A 6,741-nucleotide genomic window follows, 5' to 3' on the forward strand; every position below is an offset into this window, starting at 1 on the left:
AACTCGAAGGTTTCAAAATTTAGAAACTAAAACAGTTTCTTTTATGATATGATACAGATGACACGAGGAGATAAATAATTTCAGATAAGAATAGTTATGAAAATATCTTCAGATATATGGAGGATATTTATAATGAAAGATAAGATGATATCTTACAATGTCTAAGATCAGAGGATGATGAAGAATATTGTCCACAAGAGTTTTAAAGTAAGGAGTAAGATATTCGCTAAAGACTTCAGCAGACACTGAATCATTTGGATTCTTTGAAGGCAGATTTAGTCTTTGTGATTTGTCCACAGCTTCCTTCATACTTTGCTCAATCCGTTTTCCCGTACCAATTTTTTTTTTGAGTTTTTTCAATTTTCTATTCTTTATTATCAAACTTCTGACCGTAATTGCTTTCTACAGTCCTTGCCACTTCATCACCCTTTTTTAAAACTTCATAGTACTGATTCGTAGGCTGTGGTGTTTTTCAGAAACTTCACATTTGAAATACGTAAGTTTAGGAGATAGATGTTATATGGATATATATATATATAACTGTTGAAGTGAAAACGCTGCGAGATTTCAAAATACTGATTGCTGATTCCCGGTAATTGGTATGGCAATTCTTGTTACAAGATGCTGATGAGTAAATGATAGGGTTTTAATAAATAAATATAATGACTTTTCAGAGAGGCTAAAGTCAAAGGGTAATAAAGTTACTGGTACATCTGCTGATAATGTGGTGAAATATAAAAGGTTTCCCGGTAACGATGGTGTATATCTCATGGTTATAATAAGGTTAGTCTGACTGAAAAGTCGAAGTTGACTTGTTGGAGCTGTGACAAAATTTGCTATTTTGAAAAGAAATCGCAGGGTTATTTTTGCTAATAAATGAAAAAAAGGATCTGTTACAGATACCTGTTAAACTAGGACTTTGGTTTCGAGAGTCTTTCAGGTACATAACTGTGGATAACATATGGCTGGATCATCATCTCGATTGTTCATCGTTTGAAGTGTCTTCAAGAATTTCGAAGGGTTTGAACACCGATTGTAATCGTTAATATATATATGATGTTCTAACACAGTTTTGAAGTCAAAGTATAGCTTCGAAAGATGTAGAAATCTAAGAGTGATGATTTTGGTTATATCTCGAGTTGAATTCCGAGATTTAAAAATCAGAATGTGTAATTGAATCTTGAATGAATATGGTTATTTTGATTATGAAAGAATGTTTATTGTTGAGAAAATAGTGAGTATAGTTGATGACTGCTGAATCAATTTCGAAGAATGTAATATATTAATTGTGAATATATATATATATCTCTCGGGTATTACCTACCCGTTAAAAAAATTTCACAATTAATATTTTGTACAAAAGAATTTTATTACAGTCTTTATGAAAAAATATATATATATACATATATTCTCTTCAGATGTAACATAGATTTCAATGAGTCAATACTAAATTAAACTCATTCGATTTACGGTTGGATTTAGAATTGAATAATCCCTTGAAAGCTTTAGAGATTACATAAGTATTTCTTTAATAATATTGAAATTATGAATCAATACTTCGTTATTTGTTGAGATATGATGTTGGTTTTCGTTAAATTCTTATGAACTTCGCAGAGTACGAATGATGTTATCTGAAAAGTTTCGGTTACATCAATGATGAAGTGTAAAATCAAATATATACTTGATTTATTAGGAATTGGAATTTGTTTAATTGAGACAGATATTGTAGTTAACGATGGTTAAGTCGCGGGCAAGGGACGTACATTATTGCATATTTGTAATATGAATTAACCAAGTAGTTAAGATTCACACACAATAGCTTCACACGGAAGGATTTATTTTTATTTCAAAATATATATATAAAATATAAATATAATTTCTTCAGAGGGAATGAGTTAATTCTTCATAACTTGTTGATACAATATACCCGTTATTGATTCGTAATGATGTCCACAGTAATTCTTGAACTGACAGAGTTTGTGATGTTATAGGTGTTGTTGATTCTGATGTTGACTGTACTGGCGATGCTGGTGACACTGACGGTACTGTTGATGCTGTTAGTAAAACAAGTTTAGCTTGTTAATCACACATCATTTTTTTCAGAGTCTCCACTCTTACTTTTATCATTTTGGTTCACTTAACTGATTTATGGTTAAGGCTAGATTAGATAATCTCAAAGACTTTAGACATTACATAATCGCCGCGGAATGTTTCTCCAATGAAGTTATGAGTTAATACTTTGTCAGTTATTGTTGTTGGTACTTCTTAATATCTATGGTGCGTATGACGTTGATGCTCGTAGGACATATTGTGAAGTTGAGGTTTATGACGCGGTTGTGGTTGGAGGTGGTAATGGTACTGTTGGCGTTAATGATGGTGGTACTGGTTATGCTGCTGGTGCTGCTGCTGGTGTTTGTAATCTCTGCACCATATTCTCCAAAGCCACTACCCGAGCGCGAAGCTCGTTGACTTCTTCTATTACACTGGGGTGATTGTCGGTTCGGACGAGTGGATAAATAAAATCTAAAATTTGATGTAATATATAATCGTGACGAGATACTCTGGAAATGAGAGAGAAAATGGTGTTTCGGACAGGTTCGCCGGTAAGTGCTTCAGGTTCTTCGTCAAGAGGGCAATGTGGTGGATGGAAGGGATCACCTTCTTCTTGTCTCCAATGATTGAGGAGGCTACGAACCCATCCCCAATTCATCCAGAATAGATGATGACTGATTGGTTGATCCATTCCAGTCACACTGCTTTCGGAGCTTGAGTGGGATTCCATTTCGGAATCCGAATGACTTGAACTGATGACAAATTCCATTTCGTACGATTGGATAAAGGATTTTTCGATATAAAATGATTTTCCGGCTATCGGGTGGTATTCTATTTACATAGGATATCTATCTATATATATAGAGCAAAAGATTTCGTAAATTACGAAGGAATTTACGGAATATATCAGGCAAAGTTTAAGGCAACATATACGATAAGATATGATTTAGCAGATACGCTAAGATATGAATTTTTGTCTATACACTATTTATGCAATTAATGTAGCAAGACGTGTCTAGACTAATAATGATAAGCAGGTAATTTCCTAAGGATGATAAGCAGATGATTTCTGACTAGAAATGATAAGCAAAACTTTTAACATGCAGACACGGTCGAAGTCCAGACTCACTAATGCATCCTAACGACTTATCAGTTAGACACACTAATGCAGACCTGGTTCGCTAAGACCACCGCTCTGATACCAACTGAAAGGACCCGTTCATATACATTATAAACGATTCACATTAGTTGATTACATCGCGAGGTATTTGACCTCTATATGATACATTTTACAAACATTGCATTCATTTTTAAAAGATAAACTTTCTTTACATCGAAAATTGACAGGCATGCATACCATTTCATAATATCCACTATCCAACTATAATTAACTTAATAATAATCTTGATGAACTCAATGACTCGAATGCAACATCTTTCGAAATATATGCCATGAGTGACTCCAAGTAATATCTTTAAAATGAGCTAATGCACAGCGGAAGATTTCTTTAATACCTGAGAATAAACATGCTTTAAAGTGTCAACCAAAAGGTTGGTGAGTTCATTAGTTTATCATAATCATAATCCGTCAATTCCATATTTTTAATAGACCACAAGATTTCATTTCCATTTCTCATAAATATAATCTCATATCAGGCATTTCGCAAGGCATTGAGATAAAAATCATTCATATGGTGAACGCTTGATAACCGAACTAACAGGATGCATATAGAATATCCCCATCATTCTGGGACTCTCATCGGACATGATAATCAAAGTACTAAAGCATTCGTAACCCGAATGGGACATGTCAAGGTCCATAGATCTATCTTTAGGATTCGCGTCAATTAGGGGCCATTTCCCTAATTCTTAGGCTACCAAGCTAAAAAGGGGCATATTAGATTCGATAATCCAACCATAGAATGTAGTTTCGATCACTTGTGTCTATTTTGTAAAACATTTATAAAAGTTGCGCATGTATTCTCAGCCCAAAAATATAAAGGGTAAAAAGGCAAATGAAACTCACCTATTGTATTTCGTAGTAAAAATACACATAACGTCATTGAACAAGTGCAAGGTTGGCCTCGGATTCACGAACCTATATTAATTATATATATTTATGTGTTTGATCAATATCTGTCTAACAATTTAGGTCAAGTCGTAGTGTATCACAATCCTAATGCTCGAGACTAAATATGCAAAAGTCAACAAAAGTCATATTGACCAAAATGTCTTCCAAAATTTATACATGATTATTATATAGTTTAAATACCGTCGTTTTATATTTTTAAATATTTAAAAAAAATTATTAGAGTAAATAATATAATTCATTTATTATTAAAATTTATATAACAAAAATATAATTTTATATATCTAAAGTAATAAAATTTGTAAAGTTCATTTAATATCATAAAAATAATAATATTAGAGGTAGTATTAACGTAATTATTGTACACGTAGTAAAATATCTTTGTATTACATATTTATTTGATAAAATAACATTGATAATGATAATAAGTAAAAGTTGTATTATTTTGTAATAATAATAATTATTATTCTATTAATAAAAATATCAATATTTATATTTACTAAAAGTGATATTACGATAAAATGATAATTCTGCTTATGATAACCTTAATATTTACGATACTTTTTAATATTAACTTTAAAATAATAATTTTATTTAAAATGATAATAATAATGATATTTTATAATAACAATGACATTCCTATTAAAATGATAATTTTTGTTAAAATGATAGTTTTAATACTAACGATACTTTTAATAATAATAGTAATGATAAAAATAATAAGAATGATAATTTCATCTAAATCAATATCTTACAATATTTTAATTTCATTATGATACTCATACACATTATTTCCTAATCGGTTTGTTTAATAATTTTTAATCGTCTTTTATATCGCGTTCGTGTTAATGATAATAATAGTAATCATAATAATTAGGTGTTACTAATATTAATTTCTAGTTATAATAATACTAATGGTAATAAATATTAATGATAATACTTAATTATAACTTTAACGATAATAACGATATTAATAATAATAAAAATAACAATTTTTAATGATAATACTTTTTATTGATAATAATAATAATAATAATAATAATAATAATAATAATAATAATAATAATAATAATAATAATAATAATAATATAACAATTATAACAACGATAATAACGACGATAATAATAATTATTTTTAATAATAATACAAATATTCAATTGACTATAACTTCTAATCCGTTCATCGAAACCATTCGATATCTAAATGAAAAGTTCTTAATTTTTCGCTAGCTTTTCAACGACATGCATATCTTATACCTTATCTCAACCGCATATATAACTAATTCAAGATTCAACATATCCTTTGTAATGGCAAAATCAAAAGTATAAGCATGCATAATTCTATATACTCGAGCACTAGTCAAGGATACACTATTAATATACAAAAGTTAAGTTATGAGTACTCACGTATCAATATTGAGATTCAATATTGCAGGAAAAGTACGTAGACACAACGGAGATATAAACACTAAATTGACCTCACGAGCATACCCATGGACCATACCCATCACCTCCATAGCTATAACCCATAATTTTCTTAGCCCTATCCCGCTCATAAAACATGTTTGAAATAACTTGCCCATAACCTCATCGTAGTATTTTATGTAATAATAATAATAATACTCTTAATAAATAATAATAATAATAAGATTAATAAAAAAAATATTTATCTTAATAATAATAATATAAATAATAATAATAGAGAGAGTAATATGTAAAAGTGTATGTGTGTGTGCCTCGTAATCTGAATTCGTTCGAGACTTTAAACAACTTTTCCTTACCAAACATCTCATGCGATTGGATGATATATGCGAGGAGAACTCATGCAATCGCATGAGCTCTCTTTCCAGCTCATGATCACTTAAACTATCTTGCCGACACAAGTATTTAGTTTATTTATTATATTAATTATAAATTATTATTTAATCAATATAATTAATTATATATTATATTATATTTATGTTTATGGTAAAAATATAATTTTTACTCGAATGACACGGACGTTGTCACTCGACTCATGTACCACTTTCGGTTTTTTGAGTAACGTTTCGTACGCTGAGAAAACTAGTCTTTTACGTTTTGTGACTCGTACCATTATCAAAATTTAGTGTTAGTTATTGATAACTTATTTTATGAAAAATGTAACTTATATGTTTGAAATATTTATCTAAGGATATAATATTTAGTCCTCCAAAGTCAATTACATTTTTAAAGTTCGTTTTACATAATTTATCTCGTTTTTAAATAATAGTAGTTATTTTACCAAGTAGTGTTTTTAATATGAAAACTAACTAGTTGATTATCAAAGGACACTAGTTAATCAAAGTAAGGTACACTTTTTGAAATTTATACAGAAATGATTACTAACTTTTGACTAACTCTCGTAAATGACATTTTTTTGTAAATCACTTTTACCAAATATTCCGAATGCCGTTAAAAAGGAAAGGTTTTCTAAAACAAAGTGGATCTCTTAACATAGACTCGTAATCATAATTCAATGTATCTGATGAATCAATCATTTGATATATCTTTTAATTCCATTGATAACTATTTGAATATATTAAGAAACAAATACGTTTATGTAAAGTATTATACGTCTAAT

Source organism: Rutidosis leptorrhynchoides, chromosome 11, assembly GCF_046630445.1.
Source record: "Rutidosis leptorrhynchoides isolate AG116_Rl617_1_P2 chromosome 11, CSIRO_AGI_Rlap_v1, whole genome shotgun sequence".
Lineage (NCBI taxonomy): Eukaryota > Viridiplantae > Streptophyta > Magnoliopsida > Asterales > Asteraceae > Rutidosis > Rutidosis leptorrhynchoides.